The sequence below is a fragment of the Protopterus annectens genome, chromosome 9.part0 (assembly GCF_019279795.1).
Source record: "Protopterus annectens isolate FY-2018-M chromosome 9.part0, PAN1.0, whole genome shotgun sequence".
Taxonomy (NCBI): domain Eukaryota; kingdom Metazoa; phylum Chordata; order Ceratodontiformes; family Protopteridae; genus Protopterus; species Protopterus annectens.
In genome coordinates this window covers 6,647,749-6,660,233 of record NC_056743.1, presented here as the reverse complement: position 1 = coordinate 6,660,233, position 12,485 = coordinate 6,647,749, and the positions used below count along the sequence as shown (strand labels likewise).

At 45.2% G+C, this 12,485-nt stretch overlaps 1 protein-coding gene across 2 annotated transcripts in view; it reads right to left on the bottom strand.

Annotated features, from left to right (window-relative positions):
* Positions 1–12,485, bottom strand: part of LOC122811010 (splicing factor, arginine/serine-rich 19-like) — a 1,664,860-nt gene that overhangs the window by 1,055,733 nt on the left and 596,642 nt on the right. The window lies entirely within an intron of this gene.

Genomic DNA, 12,485 nt, shown 5'->3' with positions numbered 1-12,485 from the left:
AGAGTCTGTAGGTTTGGGTGCAGTACCTTCCCCTCTCCTGGGTTAAGAGGTCTGACGTTAGCAGCTTGGGGGCTGTAAGGTCAGACTGCATAGTAAGGGGAGCCAATGCTGTCTGGGCCAATCTAGAGCAATGAGGATGGCCTTTGGTCTCTCCTCCCTTATTTTGATCATAACCTTGGGAATAAGGGTCAGAGGAGGGTATGCATACGCAAAGGGGGAGCTCCAGGGAAAGGTCAAGGCATCCATCTTCCATGCTAGGAGGTAATACTCCCTGGTACAAAACTTGTGCAGCTGGTGGTTGCAATGCGAGGCTAAAAGGTCCCCCACTCCTGGGTGATTTGCAGAAAGATTTGTCTGTGGATCTGCCATTCATGGGGGTCCAGTAAGTTTCTGCTTAGGTGGTCTACCAGTGTGCTGTTGATCCCTGGTAAGTATTAGGTAATTAGGTGTAGCCCCATGGAAGTGGCTGTAAGCCAGAGATTCATGGCTAACCTGCACAGGGGGGTAAGACTGGCTGACCCCTTCTTTTTGATGTAGCACATAACTGTGGTGGTGTGTTTTTATAAGGAGAATCCCTGGCCTGAGATGAGGTTGGTAGGAAATCAGAGCATTTTGCACTGCCATCATTTCTTTCTGGTTGATGTGCAACTCAAGTTGCTGGGCATTCCAAAGGCCTTGGGTACACATGCCTGCAAAGTGAGAGCCCTAAGCTATGTCTGAGGCGTCGGTAGTGATGGTCTGGCCGTAAGGGCAGAGGTTGAAGGGAAGACCCTTGTTCCTGGCACTGGCCTCTGCCACCAGACAAATTTGTCCCTTATGCAAGGGATCAGTGGGACAGTGGTCTCTAGGGACTGAGTGTGCTGACACCAAAAGGTTCTTTAAGTACCACTGAAGTTTTCTCATGTGAAACCTGGTGAGACGGATGAGAAGGATGCAAGATGCCATGTATCCCAGGGCTTGCAGGAAAGTACAGTTGTGTACACTTACCATAAATGTAGATTTTCAAGTGTATTCACTGTTGCAGTCATCACATTTGGGTTACCTGCTTGCAGTAGCCAACTGTGGCCTGATTAACAAAGTCTTGGGTCCTGCTTGTGGTCTCATTTTCCATGACGTCAGGTAGTCAGGGGTATAAAGCATGTAGCCGACACCATTACATCAGTTTTTCATGCCCCAGATGTCAAGTGCCCCCATAATGGGAAGCAATTATATACAATATTACACTTCCAACAAAAAGCAAATACACCAGAAAGCTTAAATGCAGAAAACAGAAGAGAGGTATAGTCAATAGAAGTCAGGGGGCTAGAGGGAGGGCAACCAGGACTGCAACAGTGAATACATGTACATTTATGGTAAGTGTACACAACTGTACTATGTTCTTCGTGTTTCACTGTTGCAGTCATCACATTTGGGTAGATTCCCAAAGCTAAGGATGGGAGGAGGAAATTAAATAGCATTAGGACCAACAAAAAGGCCCTGAAAGACTGCAGTGGCAAAACCAGCTATGGATTTAGAAAAAAAAACTGGCAAATGGTAATGCTTGGTGAAGGTATGTGCAGAACTCCATGTAGCAGCTTCTAGGATGTCCCTGGTAGGGAAACCTCTGAGAAAGGCTAGAGAGGTAGATGCAGCCGTGGTTGAATGTGGTCTAATCCCCTGTAGGGTAGGTTTTCCATGGTGCATATAGCAGAAATGAATGTAATGGCCTATCCATTTAGAAATGGTTTGCTTTGAAATGGCCTTCCCCTCTGCCCCTGCAGCAAATGCAACCAGCAGTTGTTCAGATTTCCTGAGAGGTTTAGTCCTGTCCAAATAAAACCTAAGTTGTCTGTGCACATCTAAGGAGTGCAGTATTCGTTCTCCCTTGTTCTGTGGATTAGAAAAGGTTGGCAAATGAATGGACTGATTAAGGGCCACACTGGATACCATCTTGGGCATGAAGGAGGGATTGGTCCTGAAGGACACCCTGTCCGCATGAAAAATGATGAAAGGCTCCAATGCCAAGAGGGCCTGTAATTCAGACATCCTTCTTGCTGAAGTGATGGCCAAAAGGAAGGCTGTTTTACAAGAAAGGAATTTCAACTCTGCATTTGCAGCTGGCTCAAAAGGAGGTAGAGTTTTTCCAGTACAAAGTTAAGGTCCCAGGCTGGAGTAGGGGCACTCCTGGGTGGTCTTAAGTTTTTGGACCCTCTGAGGAACTGCTTCAGCAGTGGATGAGAGAAAAGGTCTGGTACTGTGATGTAATGAGCTGAATGGCTGAGGCATGAATTTTGATGGTGGAAAAGGAAAGGCCCTTGTGCAGCATCTCAGTTAGGTATTGAAGAATATGAGGTAAACTGGGCGCTGCTGTGCCCATCCCCTGTGTTTGGTTCCAGGAACAGAATCTTTTCCATTTTTCAGCATAGGATTTTCTAGTATTAGACCTCCTTGCCTCCGATATGACATCCAACACTTGCATACTGAGGGATGGTAACGGAGAGATCAAGTAATTAGCCAGGCTGCCAGGTTCAGGGTATGAAGCTGTGGGTGCAGAATCTGGCCCTCCTGCAGGGACAGCAGGGCAGGGGTCTGAGGCAGGTGCCTTGGTGCCAGCAGTGACAAACTGCACAAAAGGGGGTACCAGTGTTGGCGTGGCCAGTCTGGTGCAATCAGTATCATCCTTGGTTTGTCCTGTTAGATCTTTAGTAGTACCTTGAAGAGGAGAGGCATAGGGGTAAAGGCATAAATTGATAGTTTTTTTCCAGGTGAAGGGCAGGGCATCCACTTTCCAAGCTTGTTTGTGGGGAGTCCTTGTGTAGAATTTTTCCAACTGGTAGTTCTGGGAGGAGGCACACAGGTCTATATCTGGGCTCCCCCATTTGTTTACCAACATGTTGAATATTTTTGGTTCCAGTTTCCACTCGTGTGGTTCCATGAGATTTCTGCTTAGTTCATCTGCCAGTGTATTTAGCTTTCCTGGCAGGAATTGAGCTTGTAAGGTGCACTTGGTAGCTCACGGCTGTGTTCCACAGAGCCATGGCTAGTCTGCAGAGAGGGTATGAGTGGGTTCCCCCCTGCTTGTTTATGTACCACATAACAGTAGTGTTGTCCGTCTTTACCATTAATTGCCCTGGAAGAATGTGGTCCTTGAAGGCTGTCAGAGCATTCTGTACAGCTAACATTTCTTTTTGCTTGATATGCAGGTGCATTTGACTTGGGTTCCATTTGCCGTGAATGCACTTCCCTGCCAAGTGAGCCCCCCATGCACAATCTGATGCGTTGGCTGTTGGGGTCTGGGCAGTAGGGGGGTAGAGTGAATGGCAGTCCCTTGTTTTGGTGACAGGCCTCTGCCCACTAAAGGAACTCTATCTGTAGACAAGTTATGACAGGAATCATTGCTTCTAGATCCTGAGAATGTTGACACCATAGGCTTTTTAGATATCATTGTAGTTTCCTCATATGCAGTCTTGCATATGGAATTAGGAGAATGCAGGAGGCCATGAACCCCAGGGCTTGCAGTATTTTCCTTGCAGAGAGCTGGGTCATTGTGGCTAGTAGTTTGAAGAAGGCTGTCAAATGAACTTGTTTTCTTGGCGTGAGAAAGGCCATCTGGGAAGTTGTGTTCAAGCTTGCTCCAAGGAATACAATTTGTTGGCAGGGTACAAGATGTGATTTATTTTTGTTTATGGTATACCCCCAGAGAAGGTAGCAATTTCTGTACAAATGCCAGATGATTCAATAGTATGTCCTGACTTTCTGCCTGAATTAGACAATCGTCCAGGTATGGATATTTCTTTGCCTGCAAAATGCAATGACTGGAGCTAGGAACTTTGTGAATAGCCTGGGTGCAGTAGATAAGCCAAAGGGCAATGCAGAGAACTGATAGTGCATGTAGCCTGCTTTGAAGCGTAGGTATCTTCTGCAAGATTCCCTTATTGGGGTGAGCAGGTAGGCTTCCTTTAAAATCCAGTGTTGCTAACCAGGCATCCTTGCCTACCATAGGAAGCAGCTGGTGAAGAGTTAGCATCTTGAATTTTGGGATCACCAAAAATGTGTTTAGGAGAGAGAGGTACAGGATAGGACGCCAAGAGTTGTCTTTTCTGGGCAGCAGGAAAAGTCTTGAGAAGTAACCTTGTCCCCCTTTCCTTTTCTGGAACAGGTTGAATAGCCCTGATGCTTGAGAGAGAGAAAATTTGCTTTTGAGCCTCTGCCCCCTAATTTGGGGGTAGATCTGGCCAACCATTAGGGTTGGGGTAAGGAGTGAAAGTAGAATCTGTATCCTTGGGAAACAGGATTTAAAACCCATTTGTCTTGGGTAATGAGTTCCCAATTTTTTGCCTTCCGGGCAATCTTTCCCCCTAAAGGAACAGTCAGTTGTGCAGGGCTTGGAAAGATTTAAAGTTAAGCCATTGAGACAGTTTACCATGGGGGGGTCGTCTTACCACTCCCTGCTTTGGAAGTGGGAGCCCCCAACTGCTTAGTCCCGTGAGTACTTTGGGACTGAAGCCTGGGAGTTCTGCTGGTTCTGGGTTAGGACTGAGAAGGCCTGGAAGAAATAGGAAAGGACCAATTTTTAGAGGGCCAATGCCTACTAAATCTGGAAGGCTGTACTTGCAGGAAATCTTTAACAGTTTGCATAGATTTAGCTTTTTCCTCCATCTTTTTAAGTACTACTTCTACTTTGTTGCTAAACAGGTGGTCTTGGTTTAAGGGAGCATCCAGCAAATTAGCTTTAACATGATCTGGCAAAGATTGCTCCTTAAGCCAAGCATACCTTCTAAGTACAGAGCCAGTGACAGCAGCCCTGCAAGATGCCTCTAATGAATAAAAACCACATTGCAAAGTATGTTTTTCAACTTGTTCAGCAGAATGCATTACATCCTGTAAATCCTTATTTTCAGCACAATCTTTATTTTCAGCACAGTCAGAAATCAACATCATTTTTCTGTTTAAGCAATCCAATACTATCCTGCTGATAGTTTAACATATGAAACTGGCAGTTTAAGACCCTAATGGCCAAGTTTGCAGAAGTGTATACCTTCTTACCCCACCTATCCAGCCCTGGAATCTCTAACAGGGGGGTACGATTTTGGCAGTAGCAGCCTTAATGCCCTTGGGTCCCTGTGAAATCGTCTCAGGATCTACAGTAGGATTTTTAAAAAGGAACTTGTGAGAGTCAGGAACCCTGTAATGTCCATAAGGTTTCTGGGAGCAGGAGGTTAAGAGTCAGGGGCCAAGCTAGATTTATTTATTTATTTATTTACAGTTGATTTACCAGGATTGTCCATTGGGCCCGAAGTACCCGTTTTCAATGGAGTCCTGGGGAGAAAAGTTCCTGAATAAAGATACAAAACATTACAGAAGTTTACACATTAACACATTCAGTCAAATTAATACAAATTGACAAAAACAGTGGTAAAAAACTTTAACAGTGGTTGACAAAATAGACAAATGTGTGTTCAAGACAAAAAACAGAGGAACAGGTAATTACAAGCAAAGAATCTTTGGTTATGCTATATAAGACTAGCATTGTAGAAAAATATGTAGTATTTAGAATGGAATACTAGAGTTTAAGAATTATTAGGGTGTTATTGCTTTAGCTAATTTATAGTTTCTGGTATATATGATGTGGTGCCTATAGGAAGCAGGCTAGACTAGGAGGGATGAGAGCAGGAACATTCCCAGGAAGATGTTAAGTGTGTGTGTAGAGATTTTTTAAAAGCTGGAAGGTTAGCAGTGGTACGAATGGAGGGGGGGGGGGAATGGAGTTCCAATTGTATGCCAGGGAAAAGGACAGCAGATTTTTCCCTGGCGAGTGAAGAGGTTTGTACAGTTCTATCAGATTTTGGTTATTAGACCTTAGGGCTCTTTGTGGCATGTGCATTTTAAAGGTGGAGCTGAGTGAGGGACAGAGGGATAAATGGAATATGAGTTTGTGGGCAAAGCAGAGCTGAATAAAGGTGAGATAGTTAGGAAGCTCAAGCCAGTTTAGTTTGTGGAGAGATAAACAGTGGTGGGTAGATGCTTTGTGGCCAGTGGCAAATTTGGCAATTTTATTATAACATGAGGACAGTTTTGTTTTAAGGGATGACTGAAGGTTTGTTAAAGAGGAGCCCCATATAGAAGTGAAGGAATGAGGAATGTTGTAGCAAGAGTATGTTTAGTAGATGTGGAGAGGAATTTATTATGTCGATAAAGCATGCCAAGTTTATAATGTTTTTTTATGTTTAGTAGTAGGTGGCTACTGAATTTGAGCTGGTCATCTATCGGGACCCCTAACAGTTTGCTTTCAGATACTAGTTCAAGAGGGGTGTTGTTTTGGCTGATGATAGAGAGTAGATTTTTGTTAATGGTTGTGTTTTTAGAGGGGGTGAATACCATAAGCTTGGTTTTAGATGCATTGAGTGCTAGATGATTGTTTTTCATCCATTGTTCTGTGGTAGAGAAGGCCTCTTGGGTTAATTTTGAGAGAGTGGGAATGGATGTGGCTGTGCAGATGATTGTAGAGTCATCTGCATATTGAACAAGTTTGGTGTGGGGAATTGAGTGGGAGAAGTAATTTATGAATATACTGAAGAGGAGAGGACCCAAGATGGAACCTTGGGGGACACCAGTGGGTGTATTTAGAAAGGAGGAGATGGCTGTTTTCCATTTGACAGCTTGTTGTCTATGGGAGAGATAGTTGGTGAACCAATTGATAGTGGCAGGGGATAGGTTAAGGTTAGATAGCTTAGTAAGGAGAAGGCTGTGAGATATGGTGTTGAAGGCTTTAGAAAGGTCAAGAAGGAGAGTGGATACAACAGAGCTGGAGTCTCGGGCAGTATTTACTGTTTCCAGGAAGGAAAGGAGGGCAGTCATGGTGCTGTGGCTGGGTCTGAAACCATGTTGTGTGGGGGTTAGTACGTTATTGTCTAGGAGAGAGGGAAGGAGTTGGAGATGGATGCATTTTTCTAAAAGTTTTGATATAGGAGAAAGGACGGCGATGGGACGGTAGTTAGTGATATCATTGTTCTTGCCTCCTTTATGTAAGGGTATGATGAAAGCTCTTTTCCAGAGTGTGGGAATAAGACCTTCTTGGATAGAGCGATTAGGATGCTGATGGGGAAGGCAATGGCATCAGCAGCAATGTTAAGGAAGTATGAGGGTATGTTATCAGGTGCATTAGTACATGGTTTTAGCTTTTGCAGGAGCTTTTTTATGGTAGATGTAGGGATGGGTTTTAGGGAAAAAGGTGTGAGTTGAGAGATAGGAGATGAGGGGGGAGGAAGTAGGTAGGATGTAGGTGTAGAGGGTGTGGTGTTATTGGAGAAGGATGTGGTAAGTTTACAGATAGAGTCTAAGAAGAAAGAGTTGAATTGGGTGGCAAGATTGATATCTGGAGCACTTGGGTCTGGGCTTGGGTTTTCTGCAGTGCCAGGTTTTAGGAGTTTATTGATACCTTTCCAGAATTTTTGAGGGTTGGTTTTATGGTTGTTTTGAAGTATGGAGTAATAGTTTTGACGATCTATTGTGATAAGATTCCGAAAAGGCATCAACAATGTCCAGTACAGGGGGGATAGCTAAAGGCCTGTGTTGGGGGAGGAGTAAGAAATCCCTAAGCCTCTTTTTAGGGTCAGAGTAATCCTGGCTTTCCCAGTGAAAATGCTCCCTAAGAGTATGCAAGGTTTCACCAAAAGAGAAATCCTCTGGATGGGAAGCAGAGGGAATAGAGTCCTCTGCATCAGAATCCTTATAGGTAGATAAGGGCAAATCCTGATCAGAGGAAACAGAAATTTCAGAGTCCTGATCAGAAGAATCAGAAGCAAACGCAGTCCTAGGTCTCTTAGAGGAGGATGGGTGGCTTCCCCTGATTAAAGTAATAAGGTCTTCAGCCATTCTTATCATTTGTTTTTTAGGCGTAGAGGCCTGACCATGCGTTCTGGGCATCGGTTTTCTAGGCATGGATTGATTATTAGGCCTTGAAGAAGACGATGGCGTCAGTTTAATATGCAAATCAGTAGGCCTGAATACACCCTCAGAAGCCGGTGCCTGAACAGCGGCTCCAGACACATCCAAGGTAGTGGCATCCGCAGGTTCCACAGTCGAAGAAGCATCACACGGCATACCAGACTCCAAATGGGTCTCAGTAGAGGCCTGCAAATCTGAAGTAGCTGGTATCAGGGGCTGCAAAAGCACCTCACTGAGTACCGACAAACTGGCGACTAGCTTAGGAGAAGCGTTGTTGGCAACTTTGGACCTATGCGGTCTGTCTTTGCATTTTTTTCAGAATGTCGGTAGTCGGTGGCTTATTGAAGCCATATCTGGATAAATGAACCGAGTACCAAAATATTTTGAAGCGTAAACAGACAAGGAATAGTTTGTTGCTGAAATAAGGCACAAAACCAACAGCGAGGTACATCATGGTCAGGGCCTAGGCAAAGAATGCAGTAAGAATGAAAATCTTTGAGGTATTTTCTTTCCATAAGAAATACCATGAACTTTTACTGACATTGGTTTAGAGCAAAAAAAAGTTTCCCCAGCTGGTTACTTATTTTAGTTGAAGACTTCGGCTCTGAAACTCGAAAACGAAAATTTCAGGAGTCGGCCGACCGGCACTTGCGAACTTGCTTCTGCTTTGGGCACCGCATGGCAAGAAAGACTGATGTAATGGCGTCGGCTGCATGCTTTATACCCCTGACTACCTGATGTCATGAAAGATGAGACAGCAACAGACACAGGACCCAAGACTTTGTTAATCAGGCCGACTGTGGGCTACTGCAAGCAGATAACCCAAATGTGATGACTGCAGCAGTGAAACACGAAGAACATCTTCCTTGCAGTGAGGTGACTTCTGGAAGCCAGCTGGGTGAAGTAGAGAGGAAGGAAGCTCTGCTTTTCTGTGGATAGGAAGGCCATTAGTTTTTCTGGGTCTACTACAGCTCCCAGGAAAACAATTTTCCTGGTGGGGTTTTGCTTTGATTTTTTCTCATTGATGGTGAGCCCTTAGGGAAGTTAGAAGTTTTTTGACAAAGAGAAGATCCTGAAGCAACTTTTCTTTGCTGTTCGCCTGAATGAGCCAGTAGTCTAGGTAAGGGTAAATCTGTATATTTATCTGTCTGCAGAATGCTAGAGCTGGGGCCAAGCATTTGGTGAATACTCTGGGAGGAGAAAATAAGCCAAAGGGCAGTGCAGAGAACTGAAAGTGCTGATTGCCTACTCTGAAGCGCAGGACTTTTCTGCACGATTCCCTGATGGGGATGTGAAGGTTGGCATCTTTTAGGTTTACTGTCACCAGCCAGGCATTTTATGTGAGCATAGGCAGGAGCTGCTGTAAGGTTAGCATTTTGAATCTGGGGACTATTTGGATAGATCCAGAATGGGATGCCAAGAGCCCTCCTTTCTGAAAACAAGAAATAGTCTGGAGTAAAAACCTTTTCCTGCTTGATCTGGAGGGACAGATTCTACTGCCCCCGGGATATTAGTGTTTTTACCTGTTGCAATGCCTCTGCCCACTGGTTTGGGGGGAGGTCTCTGTACCCTCTTCACATAGAGAGTTTGCTGAAAGAGAATCTGTATCCCTGAAAAATGATTTTTAATACCCACTGATCCTTGGTTTTAGAGACCCAAATGTCCTTGAAGAGGATGAGCCTTCCTCCTAGTTTTAAATGAGTTAAAGGAGGGCAGAGGGGGAGGGAGAGTCATTGTGAGTGCTTATCATAGAAGCTTGGATTAGAACTCCCTGAGGCAGAAGTGGTCCACTGTTTGCTTCTTTGCTGACCCTGGGTTAAGTCCTTGGGTGTCCTGTCCCTGCGGGGCTTACATTGGCCCTGTCTGCTGGGTGCAGGGAAGGCCCAGTGTTTAGAGGGGAACTTCCTGCTGAATCTGGGTGGTCGAACTTGAAAGAAATCTTTTACTGTTTGCATAGATTTTGCTTTGTCTTCCATGTTTTTAAGCACCTCTTCTGTTTTTTCCCCAAACAGGCGTTCCTTATCTAGGGGTGCATTGATAAGTTTAGACTTGACATGATCAGGGAGAGGCTGTTCCTTCAGCCATGCATGTCTTCTAATAGATCCCGTCACTGCTGCCCTGCTAGAGGCTTCTAGGGCGCCATATCCACATTGCAATGAATGTTTGGCCACTTGACAAGCTGAGTGCAGTAAATATGCTAACTCTTTTGAATTGGCACAGTCAGGAAAGGTAGCAATCTTCTTTAATTGTTCCAAAGTGTGTTGTCGAGATTTTAACATATGGAACTGACAATCGAGTGCTCTGATAGCTAAGGTTGCAGAGGTGTATACTTTTTTACCCAGTCTGTCCAGAGCTCTGGAGTCTGTCAGAAGGAAGAGGATTCTTGGTAGAACTAGTCTTAGCTCCTTTAGGTCCCTGTGTAATGACCTCAGGGTCTGCAGCAGGGTTCCTGTACAGGGATTTGTGAGAATCCGGTACTCTGTAGTACCTGTCAGGTTTAGCTGGAGCAGGAGGCAGGGCATCAGAGGCTAAACTGGATTCAAGGAAAACATCATCCACCACTTCTAGAATACGTGGGATGGCCAGCCGTCTGTGCTGGGGTAGGTCCAGAAACTCTCTGTCGTTTCTTTGACTGTGGGATGTCCTGAGATTCCCAGTGAAAATGTTCCCTGAGGGATTGAAGGGCTTCCCCGAAGGAGAGGTCCTCTGGAGGGAAGGCAGAGGGGATGGACTCCTCTGCATCTGAATCCTCAAACAGTTAAGGGCTGATGTTCCTTTTCAAAGGCAGAATAATCAGATTTCTCAGACCCTTGGTCAGACAATTTCTGGAGAAGGAATCCTTTTCCTTTTTGGAGTGGGGGCCTGAGTACCTCAGATAAGAGAGATGAGATCCTCCGCCATTTTAAGCATCTGAGCTTGGGGTGGGGGAGCAGTAGCAAGATGATGGTTAGAAGCAGATTTTCTAGGAGTAGCCTGGCTTTGAAGCCCGAGAAAATCCTGTCTCGGAGAAACAGTAGTCAGAAGAAAAGACGTAATTTTTTGTCTAGAATTGGTAGTGCGAATGGCCTCCTCTGAAGACGGTGCCTGCGTCATGGCTCCAGACCCAAGGCAGAGACAGCCAAAGGCTCGGAAGACTAAGGGGTTTTTTCAGCGGCATTCCGGACTCCGAAAGGGTCTCGGCAGAGACCTGCGTAGAAAGAGAGTCGGGTATCAGGGGCTGCGAAAGAGCCTCACTAAATTCCAGAGAACTGACTTGCTTAGCGGTAGCGTCGTCAGAAGGCTTAGCCTTGTGTGACCTGTCTCTATCTTTACATTTTTTCGGAATGTCGGTGGATTGTTGGCTGATGGATGTCATATCGGAATTCGAAGACAGAATACGAGAATAATTGTCTACAAAAAGAGCTCTAAGGTGAATAATTCTTGCATTAAAGAGGGCACAGAACCGGCAACGTGGGACGTTGTGGTCTGGGCCTAAACAAGTGATGCAGTAAGAATGAAAGTCTCAGTGTGGGATCTGCTTTACACAGGCGAGATGATTGTTAACTTTTTTGGACATTGGTTAGAGCAAGAAAAAAAGGGTCACCAACGGGGTACTTAGCTTTAGAAGTTTTCCTGTGAAACTCTACTTCTGGTAGCGACCGACTGGCACTCGTGTGAACTGCTTCTGCTACGGTCTCCACGGCAAGAAAGACTGATGCAATGATGTCGGCTGCCTTGCTTTATAGTACTGACAACCTGGCATCAGATTACAGGCGACAGCAGCTGGCGCACAAAAACATTGACTCTGGTATTCGGGCAGGCTGATGGCTACCACAGCAGGGATAACCCACAGGTGATGACTGCAACAGTGAAACACAAAGAACATCTTGGCATGTCTAACTGATTTGTTCAAGTTGCTGAGATTCAAAATTAGTCTCCAGTCCCCTGTCTTCTTTGGCACTAAAAAGAAAGTACAGTTTTGTACCTACCATAAATGTAGATGTCCGAACTGGATAGCATCTGCAGTCATAACAAGTGGGTTGTCCTGTCGTCAGGCAGCCCTTCAGTCGGCCGGATTCCAAAGTCCGGGTCCGGCTTCGGCTGATGTCGCACTCCACCCGACGTCATCTCTGTTGGTCTTCGGGTATAAAGGCATCAGCCGACGCCATTTTCCTCAGTGTTTCTTGCCCCAGATGCCAGTAGCCCTCTTGCAGGCTAAAATTTGGATAGATGCCAATGTTTCCAAATAGATAGAGGTAAACACAACAATAAGCATGTATGTACATATACACAAACAAATACACCATAAAAGACTCCCCCCCAACAGCTAGCTATTAGAAGGGTAAACACCCTAGGAGTACCACAGAGGGGATGGAGGGAGGGAGGGTAATCCTGACTGCAGATGCTATCCAGTTCGGACATCTACATTTATGGTAGGTACAAAACTGTACTATGTCCTTCATGGATGCATCTGCAGTCATAACAAGTGGGTAGAATACCATAGCCAACTAGGGGAGGAGGATAAAAGTAGATTATGGTGTGTTTAGGATCCCTTGCAGTACAGCAGTGGCAAACCCTGC